The sequence below is a fragment of the Lissotriton vulgaris genome, chromosome 1_2 (assembly GCF_964263255.1).
Source record: "Lissotriton vulgaris chromosome 1_2, aLisVul1.2, whole genome shotgun sequence".
Taxonomy (NCBI): domain Eukaryota; kingdom Metazoa; phylum Chordata; class Amphibia; order Caudata; family Salamandridae; genus Lissotriton; species Lissotriton vulgaris.
Window position 1 is genome coordinate 23,563,229 of NC_141686.1, and position 25,554 is coordinate 23,588,782.

Sequence of the window (25,554 nt, forward strand, 5' to 3'; positions counted from 1 at the left end):
GGTTCAATAGCCATGGGGTCAGTGAACAAAATGTCTCTACCAATTTCATTAAGTGATTTGAGAACTTCTTTAAACCATGGAATCTGCATACCATATTCACAGTTTAGGCAGTCCTTGATGATATTTTGTGTAAGGACAGCAGCATCATTCCTCCAGATTCTAATCCAGAAGAGAGCTGGTCTTGCTTTGATAAAATCACTTATATAGGGGAGATTATGGCAAATAAAATCTGAAGAGGAAATCGGTGCGCCCAGCACTTTTCTACAAAAACGATTTTCCTCTCTTTGGATACTGATGCTACTATCCGAACCCCAAACTTCAGCACCATACGTGGCAACAGGAGAACACTGTAATTTAAAAATCTTAACAATAGCCTTTGAGGCACCAATTTTCTTTGGGCGGGGGAGACTCAGAACAGAATTGTTGGCTTTCGAGAACTTGCTCGTGGCGTGGGCCAAATGCCCACTCCACGAGCTGTTCGCAGCGAAAACCAACCCCAAATAAGGAAACTTATGAACAGATTCTAGTTTATCTGTTCCAATTCGAATTGTACTGAGTTTCCTTTTGCCCGGCCCACAGGACATAATAAAAGACTTTTTAAAATTAACTTTCAGGTCCAGTCCCTCCATAAAATTTACAAAACTATGTACAAGCAGACGTAGGGCGTTAGGTGTGCGTGCCATAAGGACAGCATCGTCTGCATATAAAAGCACTGGTAGGGGATTGCCTAGAATTGTTGGGACATCAGGGGTGGCTTTCTTTAGACAGTTGGACAGGCCATTGATGTAAATGATAAACAACAGGGAAGCTAAAACGCACCCCTGTCTCACCCCCCTCCCTATCTCAATAGCTCCCGATACCTCTCCGCCCATCCCGATACGTACCCGTGCTTTCAGGTCAGTATGGAGATAGGCTAAAAATCTAACGAGAGTGGCATCAAGGCCATTGGACAGGAGGATTGACCAAAGCTTAGATCTGTTCACAAGATCAAATGCGGATGAGAGATCCATAAAAGCTAGGTAGACAGGGGATGAGCGGGCAATGCAATATTTGTCAATTATCAATTTAAGATTTAAACATTGCTCCACTGTTCCTACCCCGCTCCTGAACCCCATCTGACAGGGATCATCTGCCGCGTCCCACAGGGATCCTCCCTCAGCCCGACACTGTTCAACATATACATGGCACCACTCGCCCGCGTCGCACGACAACATAACCTCAACATCATCTCCTACGCCGACGACACCCAGCTGATCATATCCCTCACCGAAAACACCCATACCGCCAAAGCCAACCTCCACAGAGGAATGAGTGCCGTCGCCAAATGGATGAAGCACAACAGACTGAAGCTGAACTCAGACAAGACGGAGGTCCTCAGCCTGGGACGACTCCTGGGATGACTCCTGGTGGCCTACATCGCTGGGAACAGCCCCAGAACCCACCGACCATGCACGCAACCTAGGGATCATCCTCGACTCCGCCCTCGCTATGACCAAGCAAGTCAACGTAGTCTCCTCGTCCTGCTTCAACACCCTCTGAATGCTCCGCAGAATCTTCAAATGGATCCCCTCCAACACGAGAAAGACCGTCACCCACACCCTCGTCGTGACCAGCAGACTGGACTACGGGAACGCCCTCTACGCAGGAACAACAACCAAGCTCCTGAGACGGCTCCAACGCATCCAGAACGCCGCGGCTCGACTGATCCTCGACGTCCACGATGCAGCCACATCACCCCCCAGCAGAGAGGCCTGCACTGGCTCCCCGTCGACAAGAGGATCACCTTCAAACTCCTCATCCACGCACACAAGGCCCTCCACAACGCCGGACTAGCATACCTCAGTGACCTACTCAGCTTCTACACCCCCACCCATAGCCTCCGCTCGGCCAGCCTCGCCCTCGCCACAGTTCCTCGCATCCGGAAAACCACCGCCGGCTGCAGATCCTTCTCCTATCTCGCTGCCAAGACCTGGAACACTCTCCCTACCGATCTACGACAGACCCAGGACCCACTGGCCTTTAGAAGACTTCTCAAGACCTGGCTCTTCAATCAGTAGCATACCCGCCCCCCTTGTGCCTTGAGACCCTCACGGGTATGTAGCGCGCTATACAAATGCTGTTGTATTGTATTGTATTGTATTGTAAAAACAGTTAAATACAAGTGACTTCATATTACATAGAAATGTATGCATTATTATTTTTCAAATTTGTGTTCTGTAGAATTCAGGAATGTTCTGTCGTAGTGCTTAGAGGTTGCACACTGTTCCGCTAACAAATCACATACTCACTTAAGAATATATAGAATGGTACTCTTATAATATACAGTACTGGTCCTATATATTCTTTAAGGAGAAGGCGAATAGGAACCGCAAATAAGAATAGAAATTAGAAAATAACATTCAGAAATGTAGGGTTTATTAAATTTTTAAAGTAACAAAGCATGCACGATAGATAGATTTTTTATTCTGCAATTTCGTAAAATATGTTTCTTGAAAAAAATATATACAGATATATATTACAGATGGCGCTGAAACACCTATTCCTCTTTTGTGACAATAGGACAAGCTATTAAAATATAACGATTGATACCATTGTTACAGAAAACAGAAAAGGAAAATAAAGTTATCTATCTAACAGAACATCCATAAGGAAATACTTTCGAGCAGTAATTATTTACTGAACTTCTTTTCTCCGGGAGGTGAAAAAGTTTGATTTTCGTGGTGACGGGTCATAAACTCCTCTGAGATCATGACTGTGAGAATTATAATATATATATATTTTCACAGTATATGATCACAAGGGGGGAACAGACTAAAAACCAAAAGCTGGTGACGTTGCTTGTATATCTTTACTCTTTGTACGTATCATGAACTCCACTGAGATTAGCATAACTTTTAACCCTTTCGATGCTGATGACGAGCTCAGCTCGTCATCACCCACGGGTGTCGTGTGCTGATGACGAGCTGAGCTCGTCATGGTGCCACTAAAATGGCAATTTCCAGCACAGGGGGGGGAAAACGCCCAGCAGCCATGTGGTTAATGTTATAATATACATATTAACAGTATATGATGTCTAGGGGAAAACACAGTAACAACTGGAAGATGGTGATATTGATTGTAAATGTTTGGGGATTTGCGCCGACGAATCACCAACACCTCTCAAGCAAAGTACAGTGTCAACATTATAATATAGAAAGTCACAATATATAAGCTGAAAGGAGACAGAAAAGGAGCAATGTTTGTTGTAATCTATCTGTTTCTGAAAACAAGCTGCTGACGTTACAGAGAAAAAGCGAGCAACATGCAATACATTTTTTTTTAGATATAAATGTTTAAATATTGACAAATAGGGGGGCGTGGCTAGGATGGCTGAGTGAGCAGACGCACTGCTCCTGAGCTACCGCCAACGGCCTACATTGCAATGGCCTCGGGGCCTTTATAGCTACATTTGGCTCACCTCTGGAGGCTGGAGAGGTCCTGGTGTTGGTAGGGGCCAGTTTGAGAGGGACCTTTATTTTTAACTGCTACAAGTTCCCCACGGCAGTAGTTAGAGTAAATGGCTACAGCTCTACCAGTTTTACCATCGAGAGGGGCACGAGGTAAGGGTGCCCACTATCGCCCCTTCTCTTCGCCCTATACATGGAACTGCTGGCACAGAAATAACGACAAAATCAGGTAATCATAGGGATCAAATTTGGTGGGTATATCCCTAAAATCAGTCTCTACGCAGAGGACACATGATCTCATTAGACACCCCAAGGGTGGTCTTATCGGCGTGTATGGCCGATCTAGATGCCTTCGCCCGGGTCGCCGGGTTCAAAATGAATGCGGACAAATCGATAGCCTTGGATCTCTCACTGTCTCCCCACACAAGATCTTACTTGCAGGGTCTCTTTCCCATCCAAAGGGCAACGGACACAATCCCATATTTAGGGATCCAACTGGCCTCCTCACTCCCCACTATAGTCGCTGCCAACTACACCACACTCCGCGGGAAAATTGGAGGAGAGATCAACCGGTGGAGACATTATCCACTCTCCTGGTTGGGTAGGATCACAGCGGTCAAAATTACTATTTTACCCCAGATCCTTTACCTTTTTCGTGCACTCCTGCTACGACCACCCGCCGGGATCCGGCAGACACAGTCCGAGCTGGCCCAATTTATCTGGCGTGGCCGGAAGCCCAAAATGCGGAGAACGTTGGTCATGCTTGCCCCAGAGATGGGAGGTTTGGGGGTCCCCGATCTCCACAAATATTACCAAGCGTCGCAATTGTGATATCTGGTTGAATGGAGCAAATGGGAGTCAGAGAAACACTGGCTATTTCAGGACCACGCGATGGCGAGACGACCACTGCAGGAAATCCCTTTTCTCCGCAAGGCCCACAGTCCCCCTAACCTGTATGCCCCATACATAACATGGGTTCCCCTGGAAGTGTGGGAGGCCAATAACATTGCACACGAACTCACGACCTTCCCTTGCCCACTCACTCCATTGGTTGATAATCCCGACTTCACCCCGGGCGCAGCGGGGACGGCTTTTGCCCATTGGAGGCTTGCGGGCTGCCGATCTTTATGGCACATTTATGGAGCTGAGGGGTCGCTCCCTTTCTTCAATTCAAACAGGAGTATAGCTTCCCAGAGACAGAGCTACTTACAAGTGAGGCACTGGGCACAGCAACCACAAGTACGCGCAAGCGCAGATAGCGATGGCTCATCTTCCGCACGTCAGATGCTAAACTCATTTCCGATCTCTATAAGATGCTGCAGGCTACACATTTTTATAAGGACAAGGGGAACCCAACGGATAGCTAAGAACCATGGGTATAACTTCGTTATAGGAAACAGTGGAACTTAGCTTATTCAAAATATGCACAATGTAGTATAGAAACACAATGGGGACTATACAAATCAAGATATCCTGACCCAGCCGGGAAAGGAGTTTATTCTCAAGAAACAATGTCACACATACAATACAATAATCACACGACACAAGCCTGTGCCGTACTGACAAAGAAAGGAACTTTCTACACGCTGACACGCAAATCCTTGTTTTCAGCGCCCGATCTCCTCCAGTGTGAACCCCAGGGCGAGGCAAGCCCCATTCTGGACTGCGTAAGTTAATCCTCTTAAATACAAGACACGTTACGAACCCTGCTCTCCAGATCACGCTAAGCGTAATTTTCTTTTCACTAGAGCTCAAACTGGTCGGAACACTGACGCCAAAATAGAGAGCCATAGATGCCCTCAGACCTCTGATTCCGGCGCTTGTACTTAACCTAAAGGTAACTGTTTACCACTCCTAGACGGAGTATGTATGCTTGCACTCTCAATCCTCCGTCATAATCCCTGACCTATCTCTTGTTTTTTAGTACGGCCATCTGGTCCATGCACAGAGAAACGTGCAAACCACCATACCAACTAAATCAGTGAACTCCACTTATAACCACGTGGATGCGCAACCGCTGGGTAGGTTTTATACGCTGAAGGAGTGCATCAACTAGTGCTGCAGCAAAGTGAGGAAATGGGTTAGAATTTCAAATACCAGGCTCTGTCGTTTCCTGAGCCTGACACTACCACCACCCCCGCTCAGAAGTACAAGGAGACCCCCACTGCGAGGTTCCTTGAAGATACTTTTAGCCCCCCCACAGACTGTGTTCCCTCTCCGGTTTAAATATTCCAAACATTAGAGGAGTACAAACCTTGCATTTTTCACTGCACTGTAATTTAAAACCACTCCCACCACAGAGTTCGATAGACGAATGAACTTCACGCATGCCACTGCGATTCCGGATATTGTGTGACTAAGCATTGTGAAACCTTTTTATTTATTACTTTTTAATTTTTAAACTCTTTACTGGTCACAAAACACCGCGCACTGGGTCACGCACTGCGATTTCGAATGTTTTACAACGTGGGCATCTAGCTTCTATACTGTTCCTTGTTGGCAAACGGATCTTTAAAGAAATTCTTCCTTCTTTGTTTTTTCTCCTCAACAGGCTTGTCTCATTCAGGCATGTTTTGTTATTATGTAAGTCCTGATGATGATCCCATGCATTTATTAGAGCTATAGGGATCGAAACGTCGACACCCAAGAGTGGGTTGACACTCATATCATTGTTTAAATATTTGTGTAAATTCCACTCCAGGCGACACTGCTAGTAACCTTTGAATTTTACGCAGTGCCCTGTCTTTGCTCTCTTTTTCCTTGCCTGAAAAACACCCTCTTTCTCACCCTATATCTAACTTTCCTTTCTTTGTCAGTACGGCACAGGCTTGTGTCGTGTGATTATTGTATTGTATGTGTGACATTGTTTCTTGAGAATAAACTCCTTTCCCGGCTGGGTCAGGATATCTTGATTTGTATAGTCCCCATTGTGTTTCTATACTACATTGTGCATATTTTGAATAAGCTAAGTTCCACTGTTTCCTATAAAGCAGGCTACACAGACACACATACACAACTCAGGCAGGGAGCGTTGGGAGAGAGAGTTAGGCAGGACACTTAGCCACAAGGAATGGGAGGGGATATACTACAGAGCCCGCCACTCTGCATAATACATGGGGCTCACAGAGACATTCACGAAAGTAGCGACATACTGGCACTACACTCTAGAACGGTTACATGAGATGGACCACAGCCGAGAGACGACCTGTTGGCGTGGCTGTGGCCAGGTTGGCAACCTAGTACACTTGCTGTGGGACTGCATACAGATTCAACCCTACTGGACGCAAGTTTTGGATGAAGTGGATAAACACTTTGAGACCGAACTTCCGCGCTTCCCGGCTTATATCCTATTAGGGCTTCCTAAACCACTGACCTATCCCTTGCGATCCCGCAGAGGCAGAAAAATAGCTATAGCACTGGGCTCTGCGGTACAAAACATACTCACACATTGGCGTACCACCACCATACCTTCCTTGCTACACAGGTTGTGGCATGTGCTCGGAATAGAGAAATTATCACTCACTATGGCGGGGGAAGGAGACTAATATGAGGATCTATGGCAACCATTTATGTCACTCTTGACCACTGAATTTAGAGAAATCACATGCCCCCGGTATCTGAGGTTGTTGAGGCTTACGGAACCAAAGAAGGCAGATTCATAAGTCGGGCATAGTTACAGAGGAACTGTTGGGAGGAGGAGCTGTTTGGGAATAGGGGCAGAAAGGGAGCACTGGATGGGTGGGAGAAGGGGGCGGTTTGGGATGAGGGGGGTTCTTAAGTTTCGTTATTTCTCTTCACTATTTTCACACCATGTACCAGCACTTGCCTGATTGTACCTTGAACACGGAACGCATGACTATAATGGTCTTTATTTCATTGTATGTCTTGCTATCAAAAGCTTACGACTAAAATGGTCGTGGAGTGGTCTCTCTTTTACCGAGCTGACTTCAATAAAATAGTTAAACCATAAAAATTGACAAATAGCCACAAATTATAACTACTATGCCTATGCCATATTGAAACAACTTACAAATCAGGAATATGTTTGTTGACGCAAAAGAAGAATCCGATGCTAGAAAAGGGAACCTGCATCACAGATTGGTGACTCAGAAATAACTCGCGAAAACAAAACTAATTGCGCAGTAGGTGTGGTTTATACAGCTTTTGGTTCTTTACTAATCTATGGAAGGAAGATTTGCTCCGCCTATGTAGATGTCACGTTTTACAGTTTACACATGCTGACTTTTTAACTGTTTTACTTCTGCACGTGTTAGGAAAAGTTACAAACTGTGAAGTTGTAAAGGTTTTGATTTCCATAGTAACACGTATAAGGTCATTGTTATCTACATACGTTGGAGAGTTTAAAATGTGTTACTCGTTAAATGGAAAGGGGCGACCATTCGGTCCCCCCGAACGTATGGTGGAGTACCACGATCCCCCCGGGAAGCCATCTTGGGCGGGAGGCGAGTCTCGGCTGGTATGCCCGAAGCGGCGTAGCCGGGGCGCGCCTTTTCCCGCCCTGGAGTGGGTTGTCCTAGACACTGACGCACTCGGCCACGCCCTCGGAGGCAGGCGGGGGCGGGTTGACGCCCGCCCTGAAGACGGATAAAAGGAGCAACAAGCCAAGAAAGCATCCTCTTGTTCCTGTGCTCCGAAGCTGCACCTCCCCGCTGCACGTGAGCTCGAGACGGAACGAAGAGCCAATTTTGAGCGTTGTAATCTTTCTTTTTGTCTTACAGATATCCCGTCTGAGAATGCCCAAGAAAGTCGGAAAGCGGGTCGGTACCGATCAGATGCTCTGCATGCTCATGAAGGAGGTAGCCGATTTGAAGAAGCAGATGGCGGCTAAGAACGGGGAGTGGAGGATCGAAACGGCCTTTGCCGGGAGTAGTCCCCGGTGGGAGAGGCAAGAGGTCCAGAAGGGGGGCGCTTGGGGGGAAACCCCGGTTCCCGATACCCCACTTGAGAAGCCAACCCCGGTGCCGAAGGAGGGGAATCCGATCCCCGTGGTGGTCACCCCCGTGACCAGGGAAGATATGCCTCCCGAGTTAGCGGCACAATTGGCAGCGTGGTTGGGAAAAGATAGCGAGGGCACCACGGCTGACGACGCCCGGGCAGTAATGAGACAACTGCAGGAATCTAAGGAGGCTGTGAAGGCACCATCTTCTGTTACCCCGCCAGTTCCGGCGGCGGAAAATGCAACAGGCCCAGGTTCGGCGGCAAATGCAGCTTCTGGTTCAGGTAAGCGGCCATTGCCGATCGCGGGGGAGGGGTCTGTACCTTCACGAAGGGAGAAGGTGGCTCAGCATGTTCCACTGGAAATTAAGGAAAAGATTTGGGCGAATAAGTATGTTAATATTTTTTCTTTGCTTACCGACCATTACGAGATGGAGCATGTTAAGAGCCAAAAGGAGCTCATGCATCCGAGTGTTTGGCGCGCAAAAATGGCCGCCTTTAAGGTTGACGAAAACATTGGTACTTGGGGCAGAGCGTGGGGCATTTTTACCTCCATCATGGGCGAGCGCAGGCCCGAGTTGCTGACCGAGTTGCCTATTTATCAATCACGTATCATGGAGTATTCCGTAGCGTATGGGGGCAATCAGTGGTTCTGCTATGACAATATTTTTAGAAAAGCTAAGGAACACGACCCAGTTCTGACTTGGGATTGTTACGACTCCGTGTCATGGCAATAAATGGAGAGTACAGGAATGTTAAAAGTGCCATTGTCAGGGAGTAGCGGGGGTGAATCTTCCCGCCAATACTCTGGGACACCCTTTCGGACGGGTGCAGGTAACGAGTACCACTCGAAGCCGAGTGGCAACGCAGGTAAAAGGGGGATTTGTTGGAATTTTAACAGAGGTAAATGTACGAGGCCCCAGGGGTCATGCAAGTTCAGACATGAATGTGGGGGGTGTGGGCAGCCATCCCATCCTGAGTCCATGTGCAGAGCCAAAACGGGTGATAACGGTGGTAAGGGGAGCGCCAAACAGGTCTGAAATAGCCCGAGGGGCGCCTTTACCTACTCCGATTGATACCATGGCAATGATTCCTTGGCTCAGTGAATACCCGGATCATGCTTCCGGTGGGGTGTTGCGAAACGGGTTTTCATATGGTTTCCGCATCCCAGTGGGGGATTTTCAGGGTGTAGCAAACTGTAAGAATCAACTATCGGTCTTGCAGCATACAGCTGTGGTACAGGTAAAGATTGGGAAGGAGGTGACTCGAGGTCGTGTCGCCGGTCCATTTGATTTGCCACCGGTTGCTAATTTTGTTTGTTCCCCTCTAGGGGTGGTCCCCAAGAAGGACCCGGGTGAGTTTCGGCTGATACATAACTTGTCAGCCCCACGTGGTCTTTCCGTGAATGATGCGATAGACCCGGAAGTGTGTTCGGTGCGGTACGCATCTTTCGATGAGGCCGTCGCCATGTTGAATCGCCTGGGGCCCGGGGCGCTGATGGCAAAATCAGACATCGAGTCAGCGTTCCGGTTGCTCCCGGTACACCCAGACGATCAGCGTCTCCTTGGTTTCAGGTTTCAGGGTCGCTATTACATGGACAGATGTATGCCAATGGGATGTTCTATATCTTGTGCCTATTTTGAAAAGTTCAGTTGTTTTCTGCAATGGGTCTTCACAAAGAAGACGGGTTTTCAACATGTTATGCATTATCTCGATGACTTTCTGTTCCTGGGGGCAGCCGGGGATCCAGAATGTGGACAGGCTTTAAATGAATTTTGTGTCTTAATGAACCAATTTGGTGTGCCATTGGCGCCAGGTAAGACCGTGGGTCCCTCGACTTCCCTCGAGTTTCTGGGGATCGAGCTCGACTCGGTAGAGGGTTGTTTTCGATTACCAAGAGAAAAGGTTTTAAAATTCAGGGCATCCCTTGAAACATGTATTAGTGAGACTAAGGTAAAACTGCATCAATTGCAACAAGTGGTGGGCCAGTTGAATTTTGCCCTGAGAGTAATGCCGATGGCCCGCCCCTTTTCCCGCTCGATTGCACAAGCCATGGTCGGCCTGAAGGAGGGTCATCACCGCACGAGGCTCTCGGCAGAGGTTCGCCAGGACATGCGCATCTGGTTGGCATTTCTGGCGGATTTCAATGGTCGAATTGTCTGGAACAAACCGGCGGTGTCCTCTGAGGAGCTGGGGCTGTGGACAGATTCGGCGGGGAGTATAGGTTTTGGTGCCATATTCGGCACACAATGGTCGGCTCAAAAATGGCCGTCATGGTGGCATGAGTGCGGATTGACGAGGAACATTGCTTTTCTCGAACTTTTCCCTATTTTGGTGGCCCTGAAAACTTGGCCTGATGGGTTCCGGGATCAATCTGTGGTGTTTTGGTCTGACAACATGACCGTGGTTGAGAGTATCAATAGTCAGGCAGCACGTTGCAAATGGATGCTGAGACTGCTTAAAGAAATTGTGTTATTGTGCATGCAGTTGAATGTGCTCTTTAGGGCAAGACATGTCCCGGGGGTACTGAACCAAGCGGCTGATGCGCTTTCTCGTTTCCGTATGCAGGCTTTTTGGGGTTTTCTGCCCACAGCGGACCCGGTGGCAGCACCCTTTCCCGAAGCTCTCTGGTCTCTCGGTGCCCCGAACTACAAAACCTCGTGGGAGAGAGTTTAGCACCCAGGACAAGGAAGGCATACGAAGGGGCGTTCCGTTCCTATTGGTCCTTTTTGGGTTCTGCTAGGGGGGAGCTTTGGGGCCAGGAGGAGCTTGTCGTAAAATTTTTGCTGTCTTTACATCAGGCAGGCAAATCAGTAGCTACGGCCCAGAGGCATCGGGCCGCCATTTCCTTTATGGCAAGGGCTCATGGGATCCAGGACCCGACAGCGTCTTTCGTGGTGCAGAAAGCGCTACGTGGGTGGCAACGCCTTGAGGGTCGCAGAGCAGATGAGAGGCACACGATAGGTCTGGATAGGTTGGCCCTGTTATTATCCGTACTCCATGCAACGTGTTCATCACAGTATGAAACAGTGTTATTCCGAGCCGCTTTTGCGCTAGCATTCCATGGGGCTATGCGGGTAAGCGAACTAGTGGCGAAGAACAAGCTGGATACGATGGGGGGACTGTGCCGAGAGCACATTCAGGTCAAGGGGGAGACGATGACTGTCTCGTTTGTCAGGTCCAAAACCGATCAGGGTGCGATTGGGGACTGCATAATCATACAAAGGATTCCCGGGTCTTCCATGTGCCCGGTGGTTTGCGTAGAGGAATATTTAGCGCAAAGGGTGGCATCATGGGGGGGGGACCTTTTTGAGACACGCTGACACCACCCCACTGACAAGGTTTCAGTTCCAGCGGGTGCTTGCGATGTCGATTTCGGCCGCGGGCTTGAACCCCGGCGAGTTTGGGACCCATTCCTTTCGGATAGGGGCTGCTACAGAGGCTACAGCCAGGGGTCTGAGTGTAGAAGAAGTAAAACGTGTGGGGCGTTGGTCCTCGAACTGTTATAAAAGGTATGTGCGGTTGCACATGTTATGAAGCTGTAATGATGTACTCACGCTTCTTGTTTTTGTTTGGTTTTCAGTTGCGCAAGCCTACGAGGCGGGGCGGACTGTGCAGTCGACCCGACACCTGGGGACCAGCGGTCAGACATCACCGGCTGTGAAAAAGGAGGTGTGGGTCGTGGGCCACTCATACGTGAGGCGTGCCGCGGACGTATTCAAAGCAGGTGACATGATTCACGTGGCTGGGGAATACGGGTACAGTGTGTCCTTCTACGGAAAGGGCGGGCTCTGTATTGACCAGTTTCAATCCTTTTTCGAGGGTTTGTTAGGGCGGACAAGGTCACCGCCGTCTATAATCATAGTCCATCTTGGGGGCAACGATTTGGTGGCCACTGGTAGACGACTTCTTCTTGAGGCAATGCTTTCCACAGTAAGTTGGTTGGCAAGAAGAGTTCCAGGGTGCACAATTGCATGGTCCCATATGATCCCACGAAAAGTGTGGCGGGGGGCTATTTCGGTTTCTGCTCTGAATCATTCAGTAAGGAAAATAAATAACAAAGTGAGTAGATTGTTTCGTTCAAGTACACTGCATTCTGTTTCGCATGGTTGTATCAAAGGGGACAGTATGTATTTGGGGGATGGTGTTCATTTGTCCCGGGTGGGGAATGAGTTACTCATAGGAGACCTCATAGCTTGGTTAAAGAGTTTATAACATGACCTTTAGGCAGGAGTGGTTGTGGGGGGTCCGGATAGCCGGTCAACGATCCGGCCTGTGGCGGTAAGGTCATGATCGGTGAGCAGTAATTGGAAGATCCCTATGGGGGGGCGTCACCCATTACGGATGGGAGCGCTCGGGGGAGGTGGCCATTGGCCCCTCAACGGGGAGGCGGTCCCGTCTAAGGATAGGCCGCCGGAAGGAAAGGAAAGGTGGTCAAGGCCCCTTCCTGGATAGGAGGGGCTACGGGCCCTCCTGGGGAATTTCCCGGGGCCAGGACATCTGCGACGGCAGATGGGTAAGTTGTGTGGGGTTCGGGAGGGGGTTTACGCTACCTCTTAGACACCTCACACGAGTCCTCGGACGACCGTTAAATGGCGTCGAGTTCATTGGGGCCCCCGTCAAGTCCAAGGGAAATTGGTAGATGCACTTGAGGTACGCCTCTGTGCGGTTGGTCCTCTCACAAGTGAGGGTGGTATTTCTGGTTTAGGGATCTGACACCGGTTACGACCTTGCCGTTGGCCCTTAACGTTAGGATGTACAATTTCAAGTCAAATGTTTTTGTAGGATGTTAGTTCGGCTAGGAGAACCTTTGTATTAGAGATCTGTTAAGGTTAGCCAAACATCGTAATGTGGAAATGAAATTGTACATAATATGAAACTGTTATTTTAATGTTTTGATTTTGTTTCATATTTTAATAAATACGGCCGGGAGGGTCACTCCCTCCCGCCTTCCAAAAGTTCAGAACCGTTTCCGGTTTCCCATCCTTGGGGATTGTGTTGAGAGGGGTGGCGGGTATCTCAGCCATATGGAAAGGGGCGACCATTCGGTCCCCCCGAACGTATGGTGGAGTACCACGATCCCCCCGGGAAGCCATCTTGGGCGGGAGGCGAGTCTCGGCTGGTATGCCCGAAGCAGCGTAGCCGGGGCGCGCCTTTTCCCGCCCTGGAGTGGGTTGTCCTAGACACTGACGTGCTCGGCCACGCCCTCGGAGGCAGGCGGGGGCGGGTTGACGCCCGCCCTGAAGACGGATAAAAGGAGCAACAAGCCAAGAAAGCATCCTCTTGTTCCTGTGCTCTGAAGCTGCACCTCCCCGCTGCACGTGAGCTCGAGACGGAACGAAGAGCCAATTTTGACCCACCCACCAGCCCCTGAGGACAGCTAGTTGTTTTGAATAAAGTTTTGATGTGGTAACTCTATTTTTCTTACAGGTTGTGACGATTGTCGTGATATTTTTTGAGTATGCAATAAAGATGGTCACTTTCAGTATGTTTTGCAAATAAAGTATTTTGCACTAGTGTTGATCAGTAATCATGCTTTTAATAAGTTATATTTGTTTTTGTAATTTAGTAATTTAGGTAGATTTGTCGTATTTATTGTCGGGCGGTAAGGTCATGATCGGTGAGCAGTAATTGGAAGATCCCTATGGGGGGGCGTCACCCATTACGGATGGGAGCGCTCGGGGGAGGTGGCCATTGGCCCCTCAACGGGGAGGCGGTCCCGTCTAAGGATAGGCCGCCGGAAGGAAAGGAAAGGTGGTCAAGGCCCCTTCCTGGATAGGAGGGGCTACGGGCCCTCCTGGGGAATTTCCCGGGGCCAGGACATCTGCGACGGCAGATGGGTAAGTTGTGTGGGGTTCGGGAGGGGGTTTACGCTACCTCTTAGACACCTCACACGAGTCCTCGGACGACCGTTAAATGGCGTCGAGTTCATTGGGGCCCCCGTCAAGTCCAAGGGAAATTGGTAGATGCACTTGAGGTACGCCTCTGTGCGGTTGGTCCTCTCACAAGTGAGGGTGGTATTTCTGGTTTAGGGATCTGACACCGGTTACGACCTTGCCGTTGGCCCTTAACGTTAGGATGTACAATTTCAAGTCAAATGTTTTTGTAGGATGTTAGTTCGGCTAGGAGAACCTTTGTATTAGAGATCTGTTAAGGTTAGCCAAACATCGTAATGTGGAAATGAAATTGTACATAATATGAAACTGTTATTTTAATGTTTTGATTTTGTTTCATATTTTAATAAATACGGCCGGGAGGGTCACTCCCTCCCGCCTTCCAAAAGTTCAGAACCGTTTCCGGTTTCCCATCCTTGGGGATTGTGTTGAGAGGGGGTGGCGGGTATCTCAGCCATACTGTATTTTTTGCTTTCTCATGATTAAAAACATCTAAATAGAAGACATAAAAAAATATCATTTACAACAGAAAAATAAAAAACTGATTAATATTTGTTATTACTATGCATCTTAATAAAAAAAATGCTAGCATTTGTAAATTGTAAAGCTACCCTCGGAAAGGTGTGCTGGCGCTTGGAGTGTTGAGAAGATTAATCAAGGTATTACTTACAGTGAGATAGTGGTAGGCTAAGATGTCATAGTGTATAAAATGGGACATGGCTTGAGAACAGGTCTCTGCACCTATATGGTATTGAATAGAAAGACATGCTTGGCTAGTAGAGACCAGGGACTTTCAGGATTAAAAGAGATCAAATTGCTCAACATAAAATACGTTACAGAGTGTGTTTTCAAATACTCTTTCATATTTAGAAGGACATATTAAGTTACTGTGTGTAGCTTTTCTTCTCTATGTAAATATGTCCTCATTATACACAATACTTTGTGTTGAGGGGGCGTTCTATAGCTGTTGCTGTATTTTCGACTTTTATGAGCAATGACTAATTACTAATTATGTTAAAAGGTGAGTATTAGATAGGTGTTTAAGGATTGATGTGTGTGAAAACACATGAAGTATTCAAAACCTAGGGGGTCATTATGATGGCGGATTCCCCGCATACTCCGGGCCGGTGGAAGCCACCGCCGGCCCGGAGTATGCGGGGAATCCGCCGAGGAGGCCTGAAAGACCCACCGCCAAATTAGGATGGCTGGTGGGTCTCACAATCTGTCCTCCACTTTTCCGCCGCGGTCGGAAGGCGACCACGGCGGAAACGCACTAACATGGCTGGCGGTGTCTATCAGACACCGCCAGCCATATTAGGATGTAGGGAAAGTAATGCTTTTCCGCGGCAGCTTTTCCGCCGTGGAAAAGCATACAGACATTCACTTTGGGGGCCCGTTGTGGGCCCCCTGGGTGAAGGTTGCGTGGGGGGTGCACATGGGGGGTACCTATGGTACCCCCCTGCCTTTGCGTGCACGAAGCGGCAGGCACCGCGCGGTGCCTGCCGCTTTGTGCATGCAAATGCAGTGCTTTCATTTTTTACATTGCGGCGGGTGCTGCTTCAAGTAGCACCCGCCGCAATGTAAAACATACAGGATGTGACTGCCAGGGTGGCGGTCACATCCTAATTGCCATGGAGGGACCTCCGCTGCCCATGCGGAAGGTCCCTCCTACTCAGGGGTGGCGGACGGACGCAAGTCCGTCCGCCATCCTAATCGACCCCTAAGTGTGAGAATGGTACCTAACTACACTCAGATTCACAGTGTTATTCTAGACAAGCAACAGTATCATTTGCACTTTACTAAAACACATTTACTAGTTTGGAAGGGGTAAGGTGAATAGACATATTCTACATTTTTTAGTACAGCATTTTAGTATAAGAGCCTGAGTCATTTTTCATAGTCATAAGCAGTGACTGGTTTCAAATGTTATGAAAACCTAAGAACAGGATATGTTTATAAGCAATTTTATTTATATAACCTTATGAAGTACTTAAACTCTACTTTTGGAATGTTATTAGACAATGGTATTTACATAAAAAAGTGGGGTCAAAATAGTTGATAAACCAACTTTTGTATTATGTACTAAGAAAACTGTTAAAGTGGAGTGTTTATATTTTTGTGCAAGGACCAAGAACATAACAGATTTGTTATCGATAAAGAGGAGAATATTACAGAAGACGCATTGAAAATGAGCAACAGTTTAATTGAAGTATAAAATCTACCTATAACAGGCAGCAAGACTGAATTAGAGGACATCAGTACTGCAGATATCACCTGTAATTTTGAAAATGAAAGCAATGATGCTGATTTTTTGGAAGCACTGGATCACGTAGAGTTACTGGAAGCTATAAACTCTGAAATGGCAAAACAGCAGTATGGTCTCGAAGAAGTACCAGATGAATTCCTTTTAGATGCTGTGTTAAAATATGATATGTCTGAAGAATAATTTTATTGTTTAATAATAATAATAAAGCATTGAGCACTATGTACTAATCCATTCGCTGTACTAAAACTCAAGCACTTATAGATTCACTCAGACACTCTCTTTACAGTATTCTATTGATCCAGTCAGTAGCCAGTACTTATGCAGCGAAGTAGGCCTTAAGACATGGACTGCTTCAAACCCTTATACAGTATGCATGCAGTCTTGTATCTACCTGCACACTTGTCTTATACCTTCAATTCCCCAGTCTGCATCCTTACACTTCTACCAAGCACTCTGTCACTGCTGTTCCACTATTGTAGTGACCCATTCAGCAGTATGTACTAATCTATTCACTGTGCTAAAACTGAAGCAGTTACAAATTCAGTCCGGCACTCTCCTTGCAGAACTGTAATCATTCAGTCAGTACCCTAGCACTCATGCAGCGAAGTACGCCTTAGGGTATGGACTGCTTGAAACCCCTATGCACTATGCATGCAGCCTTGCATCTATCTGCACACTTGTCTTTAATACCTTCAATTCCCCAGTCTGTATCCATACACATCCAGCAAACACTCTGTCACTGCCCTTGCACTGTTATAGTGACCCATTCAGCGGTATGTACTAATCATTCAGTGCGCTAAAACTCAAGCACTTATAGATTCACTCAGACACTCTCCTTACAGTAGTGTAATCATTCACTCAGTACCCTAGTAGTCATGTAGCGAAGTAGGCCTTAGGACAAGGACTGCTTCAAAGCTGTATGCTGTATGCATACAGTCTTCTATCCACGTGCACACTTGTCTTTCACATCTTCAATTCTCCACTTTGTATCCTTACACTTTCACCAAACAGTCTGTCACTGCTGTTGCACTATTGCAGAGACCCATTCAGCAGTATGTGCTTATCCATTCATTTGGATTTTTTGAACAGTTTAAAAAAAAAAAGAAAATTTGAAAGGAAAAAAATGGAAGTGCGAAAAGAAACAGTATGTGACTGGAACAAATAAACAAAAAAAAATTTACGGCGGGAGCAACGGTGCTCTTGTTTGCGTCTGCAAATCAAATCAATGGACTATTCGCCATAATACAATATCTCCTTACAAAATTTGCAAAGAATGATAAGGTCTCCAAAATCGGGAAGGATGTCCGGATGCGGACTCGATGGTGCTGTGGAAGTGCTGGCTACAGCTGGTGGAGGGTTTTCCCGCAGCCTGTTGCATGCAGCTCTCGCATAATTGCGGGGGTGAACAGTCTTCACATGTCTCACCATGCTGGCAGTTCCAAATGAATATTTTTTATTCGGATCACCTCTAGAAAGCATGGTCCCACACACCTTACAGGTGACCTTGGCAGCATTCACTTTCCTTTCTCCTTCTGGAAAGGATTTTTTTTCTCCAGATTAATGCCTCCTTCCTCTTCGGGCTGGGTCTTCCTGCACAAATTCTTCTTCTGAAGAGTGTTCAGATAAACTTTTATTCTGCTGTGCAGCCATATTAAATATGCTTTGGAAAACACAGGAACTTCTCAAAACAGGTGGTTCTTCAAAGAAGGTGAAAGAATGATTAAAATGGGTGGGGTCCTTCAACAGTTAGAATAGGAAGTATTATGAACTAATCAAATCTCTTGTTTTGATGTCACGTAGGGTGTGCTTACGATGCAAGTACGTACGACGTAACCTGCGCTTTGCGTAATTGCTTTTAAAAGTAATGTACACTTATTAAAACTAAATTAATACTATTTTAATGATAACCTCAGATAAGGTCTTGCCTTAAAATTTACATTTAATACATAAATATATCTTTTTAAGCATTAAAAAAAAAATAGCGGGGTATGCGTAGCGTATCCTGTAGAAGCGCACATGACGTCACCTGGCAGCGCTGATGCGACGTGTAACGTCAAAACGTATTCGCAACGTATGGGCTGGTATGTGTACACTACAATTACAGGTGCGAAGGATAATGCGAGGACAGTATGTGTACCATAAGTTTACCACAAAAAAAATGCCAAAAAAAATGGAAATTAATTTTAATATATTGAAAAAATAAATATTAAAAATTATTTTTACATTTTGGTTTTTTATTATTTTACATTAAAAATATGTAATATAATTTAAAAAATAAAATAGCTAAAATAATTATTATAAAAAATTTACTAAATGAGTATCAAAAAAATAAATATAACAATTAATAGATATAAACATTGGCATTTTTAAAACCTATGAAATTCACTGAAAAAAAACATAGGTTTCAGGCACGGTATAGTTAGGAAATAGCATTTAAAAAACCTTGCAAATTCACTGAAAAAACATAGGTTTCACGCATGTTATAGTTAGCTGGACATTTCACTCATACAAAACCATTGAAATTCCTCCGTTATAGTTAGTTCAGCTAACTATAACTCGCGCACCCGCAATCCACTGCTGATGATGTCACATATTACATCACTCATGACATGGTCAGTGACATCACTCATGACATCACTGATGACATCTCAAAAGACATCACTGTCATTTGAGAACAGCCCCTGGGAGGTGGCAATCCTCAGGGGCTGTAGGGGGGCTCTGCACACCCCACCTTACATTGAAGTTCAAGCATTTGCTGGAAATCAAGATTTGACATTGAGTCAATTTCGTTGCCCTTCACTTACAATTGGCACTTTGGACATGATTTAACATTAAGGCAATATGCACAACACCTTGAATCTCTAATGGGTAATGAAAGATCATTCTTTGATATTGTTAATTTTACACTCAGATCTTAATAAGACCATGTGTTCATTCAGGATGATCTAACCACCTCCTCACAATTATCAACATGCAGGGGCATGTTTACTAATCTTTCACATAACAAAGGTCAGCGAACAAAGGTGCTGCGCTGCATTGCATGAAAGGGAGTTAGCACAAATTCTCCATATTTAAATTGATATGCAGCATTTCTGCTATTTTCTTGTACTGGTGCACTGTGTTACAGGAAGGATTATTTTTGTGCAACAAGGGGCACTTTACTGCACAAACACAATCCTTAGAGACATTTTCCTCTTAATATACATGATGCAGAATGCAGCACGCATGGAAAGAGGAAGTAATGAGAAATAAAGATATTTCGCCCGGTATGCCTGGGTCAGGGAGGTGCAGCATTTTGGAGCAATCCCAATTACTGAATTTAGTGAATCTGGGATTGCATCAAAATCCATGGGCGAAGTCATGGGAACACGCACCCCAAGGAAATGTAAAGCAATAAAGCACAAGTCATGGTGTTGCATTACATTTCATTACAAAGCAATGCAGGTTCCTTACCTGTCTTTGTGAATCCCAGTAAAGGACTGCGCCACATAAGGACAATGCAAATTCTTAGTAAATCTGGACCCATGTGTTTGTTGATACATCTGTGTTTTTTTTGGAGTAGGAGATCCCATATCTTCTCACAAGTTTTTCTATTTTTGCAAGCTTTACACTTGTTGCACTTACAGAAACCCTTAGGGTTCAGAATCCCATCAATAGATTTGCTGGCTTGAAAGGAAAAAAATGGAAGTGCGAAAAGAAACAGTATGTGACTGGAACAAATAAACAAAAAATTATTATTTTTATATTTTGGTTTTTTATTATTTTACATTAAAAATATGTAATATAATTTAAAAAATAAAATAGCTAAAATAATTATTATAAAAAATTTACTAAATGAGTATCAAAAAAATAAATATAACAATTAATAGATATAAACATTGGCATTTTTAAAACCTATGAAATTCACTGAAAAAAAACATAGGTTTCAGGCACGGTATAGTTAGGAAATAGCATTTAAAAAACCTTGCAAATTCACTGAAAAAACATAGGTTTCACGCATGTTATAGTTAGCTGGACATTTCACTCATACAAAACCATTGAAATTCCTCCGTTATAGTTAGTTCAGCTAACTATAACTCGCGCACCCGCAATCCACTGCTGATGATGTCACATATTACATCACTCATGACATGGTCAGTGACATCACTCATGACATCACTGATGACATCTCAAAAGACATCACTGTCATTTGAGAATAGCCCCTGGGAGGTGGCAATCCTCAGGGGCTGTAGGGGGGCTCTGCACACCCCACCTTAGATTGAAGTTCAAGCCCTGGGAGGTGGAGGCCCATAGGGCTGCAGAGGGGTTTGTGAGGCCCCCCCACCTTGTTTTAAAACAAAGCTCTGGGAAGGAGACAGTACTTGAGGGTGTGGGGGTCCGTTAGGCCCATCATTTAAAAACAAATAAGCCCTGTGGAGGGGTGGTCCCCGGGGCAGAGAGGTAGGCCGCATGGGCCTCCCCCATATTCATTTGAAAAGGAGCCCCCGGGCGGTGGTGGTCCCCGGGGCATTAATGACCTCAGGGAGGAGCCCATGTGTTCCCCTCCTTTATAATGAAATTGGCCCCAGAACCTGGCCCACCCTGGGGCTAATATTAAAGAAGCACGGGAGCTCGGACTTCGTTGTTTCTTTAATGGGTCCCACCGAAAATGTAAAATACTAAAAACTTTGTGGCCCGCTATAATAAGGAATCCTCAGTGTTATCCTATGGGACGGGCAGACCTGAGAGTAGTGAAAAACTAATTTGGTAGGTTTTCACTCCAAGACATGTACAACTTAAAATACATGTGCCACCTTTTAATTACACAGCACCCTGCCCTATGGACTACCTATGGCCTTCCTTTGGGTGACTTAAATGCAATAAAAAAGGAGTTTAGGGCTTGGGGCAAGAGAGTTTAAATGCCATGTCGAGTTGTCGACATGTCAGTGCGGTATTGCATTCTGGCAGCAATGGCAGGTCTGGGACATGTTTTGGAGGGCTGTTTAAGTAGAAAGTGATGCAGGCCCACTGGTATATTTATTCTAATGAGCCTAGGTATATGGTAAACCAATCTACAAGGGACTTATAAGTAAATTAAATCTTCCAATTAGGTATAAGCCAATCCAACCATGTTTAGAGGAGTTAGCAAAAGCACTCTAGCACTGGTTAGCATTGATAAAGTGCACAGAGTGGTAAGGCCAACAAAAACGAATCCAGCAATGATTTAAGGTATAAGGCAAAACATTTGGGGGAAGACCACTCTAAGGCTCACAGGTCTAACACATATCAACATTTGAGAGGGATGATGGCCAATATCATGGAAATGGACATGGACTCCATGCCTGGCTAGTTATGAAATTGAATTAGCTCATTTGAGTCATTGAATAGATTTACGCAGTACATTTGCTGGAAATCAAGATTTGACATTGAGTCAATTTCGTTGCCCTTCACTTACAATTGGCACTTTGGACATGATTTAACATTAAGGCAATATGCACAACACCTTGAATCTCTAATGGGTAATGAAAGATCATTCTTTGATATTGTTAATTTTACACTCAGATCTTAATAAGACCATGTGTTCATTCAGGATGATCTAACCACCTCCTCACAATTATCAACATGCAGGGGCATATTTACTAATCTTTCACATAACAAAGGTCAGCGAACAAAGGTGCTGCGCTGCATTGCATGAAAGGGAGTTAGCACAAATTCTCCATATTTAAATTGATATGCAGCATTTCTGCTATTTTCTTGTACTGGTGCACTGTGTTACAGGAAGGATTATTTTTGTGCAACAAGGGGCACTTTACTGCACAAACACAATCCTTAGAGACATTTTCCTCTTAATATACATGATGCAGAATGCAGCACGCATGGAAAGAGGAAGTAATGAGAAATAAAGATATTTCGCCCGGTATGCCTGGGTCAGGGAGGTGCAGCATTTTGGAGCAATCCCAATTACTGAATTTAGTGAATCTGGGATTGCATCAAAATCCATGGGCGAAGTCATGGGAACACGCACCCCAAGGAAATGTAAAGCAATAAAGCACAAGTCATGGTGTTGCATTACATTTCATTACAAAGCAATGCAGGTTCCTTACCTGTCTTTGTGAATCCCAGTAAAGGACTGCGCCACATAAGGACAATGCAAATTCTTAGTAAATGTGGACCCATGTGTTTGTTGATACATCTGTGTTTTTTTTGGAGTAGGACATCCCATATCTTCTCACAAGTTTTTCTATTTTTGCAAGCTTTACACTTGTTGCACTTACAGAAACCCTTAGGGTTCAGAATCCCATCAATAGATTTGCTGGCAAATTCACTCCTGACAAGTGTGTCCCTCTGAGATTAACTTTTTCTGTAACACTAGCATTCTGATTGATGAGCGTTCCTTTAACTGTAACAGCTTTGATCACAATGTCTCGTCAATAATTTACTCAAATATTAGAAATTGGGTTATTAGTTGAGGGGTTGGATGCCCTACTCAGGCAGCAACCACAATCCTTGTCAGGGTAAACCACAAACAGTCGCTAAATTAACCTGTGTTTAACCCTCTAGTAGCGTAGCATAAAGCTGTCAGGTTTAACTTACACACAATGTGTAAAGTATTAATGTAGCCCACAAACAGTGATGAAGTTAAAACAAAACACAAGAAAAAATCTCAAACCGTAAAAAGTAAATTTCAATAAATAAAATCATACCAAAGCAACAAAAATCAAAGCAGTAGAACCTGAGATATTCAAATTTGCAGTTTTATGCAAAGATACCACCTGAAAGCGTTCATCTGTTTGTATTAGACTGGGGGAATGCCACAAGTTCAGGCTGACCGTGATGGTGCGCGGGTCGGATACATGAGCAGGTAAGTCCAGCTGAAAAAGTTACCTTCTCAAAGTCCAGCATGCAGAGCTCGATTCACAGTGGAGAAGGCTAGTAGGAGCAGATAAAGTGTCACAGATGGTCGGTGCTGTAGTGCGAAGAGCGTAATGGGTGTTGTGGGATATTGTGGCTGTAGGGAATAGAGGACGCTAGTTGCTGGAACTTTGCATTGGCGGTCACCGCATGCTGTCATTGCTGTAGTGAGGAGGACAGATCTCATGGTGCAGGTCATCGCTGTTGGTTGCTGAAGAGAATGTCTTCACTGGAGCTTCACGTCAGTGGTTGGCATGGGCAGCAGAGTCTTAGCACAAAGGGTCCTGTTCGAGGTCGCGAAGAGCCCAAACCTCAGTATTTGACCTTTTCTTCGTAGGAGGAGCTGAGAGAATGTACCTGGTCAGCATCTCTTGGGGATCAGGAACTCACTCCAGCAGAGTTCAGCAGAGCTCAAATAGGTCATATTGAGCAGGTCAGCTGGGCGAGCTCTGGGCATGTTGTGTCCCTGTGGCTCACAGAGGAGGTCATCCAACAGACCCTTCAAGGTAGTCAGGTTAGCCTGGGATAAAGGTAAGCAGGTCCAGTATTCCTTCTGAGACAGCAAGGCAGTTCTTCGAGCAGCAGGAGAGCACTCCTTCAACTTCCACAGGTCCATGAGTGTTCTGAGGAGTGACTCTGGAGGTCCTATATTTATACCTGGTGCAACCCTTGGCATGGGGGGGCTACCTTGTTCTACCCACAAATCTGGTTCTGGAAAGTTCTTCCCCTTCCCCTGTCAAGGCTCCGACCTGTCTGGGGTGACAAAAGTCAATAATCTGGTGTCAGCTTCCTTTTGTGTGGTAAAGAGGCAAAGCCCTTTGAATTGTAAATGAAGCTGGGTTCAGCACCTCCCAGGCACCCAGCTTGGATCACCTATCCTGGCCACACCTAAGCCCCCTTTGTGTTACTGTCTGGAAGCAATGTACAAACCACAACAGCAGGGCCAGCGAAGAAAATGCAAACTTTCTAACAGTGTAACTTTTAGAATTGTTAATTAAAATCTGATGTTGCCATAAAAAAAAGGTTTTTAAATTACAATTTATTTTAGTGCAAACACCATATTTCTATCTGATTCCAATCCAAAGTTATCACTTATTAACTGTAATAAGGTAACCCAGTTTTAGTCAATAAGAAAAATGTGGTTTACAACAGTGAAAAATTACTTTGGGAGTTTTCTACAGCCAGGACAAGTAAAACAAAAGTATACATGTCCTACTTCTTAAATACAATGCATGCTGCTTCTTGAGCCTACCTAAGGGCTGACTTATATGTATTAAAAAGAAAGGGTTAGGCCTGGCAAAAGGTTTATGTTGCTAGCTTGAAATGGCAGTTTATAACCACTGCACTATAGGCTGAAAACACTTCTTTAGTGGGAGAGACAATGAGTAACTAGTACCATTCATTTACAGGCCATGGGGACATGTTGTTTCAATAAATTAAATGTACCTATCAGGTGTATGCCATTTGTATTATACTTTTAGGGTGTGAGCGGAAGCATTTTACTAATGATAAGCAGAGAAAAAGTGTACAGAGCCCTAATGGCAACAAATACAGATTCAGCATCAGAAGCCAAAAATCTAGAGGAGACCCTGCAAAAATGGACAGGTCCAACAATGGTCATATCCTTTTTATTCTGATGTAAGAGATCACTTCTGTTCCTAAGCCTAACTTTTCCCAACCAAGATGCCAGGCACCCATTGGGGATACCTCACACTGAAACCTCTTAGCATGATCCATTGTTACTTCTCAAACTCACTGTATTACTACAATTTGGCTCTCTAAAGTTATCTAGAGGGAATAGTCCATTTCAATTTGTCCGGGTATAATATTCCTGTTGTGAAGAAGACAATTACCTGCTGTTGATTTACAGTATAGCATAGTTGGTAAATACAGCTACAAACTGATTCCGTCATGTGAAGGAATTCAACTCAAGGGTCACTGATAGTGTTCTGAAATTCAAGATGCAAAAAGTGAATTGGAGCCCGATAAAATGACAACCAAATCATAAATGTAGAATAACCACATAACAATATGCATTGTAAAATTTCCACAAGCATGCTGCAGACCACCTGCTCCTCCCACCAGCCTAGCAAAAGATTGA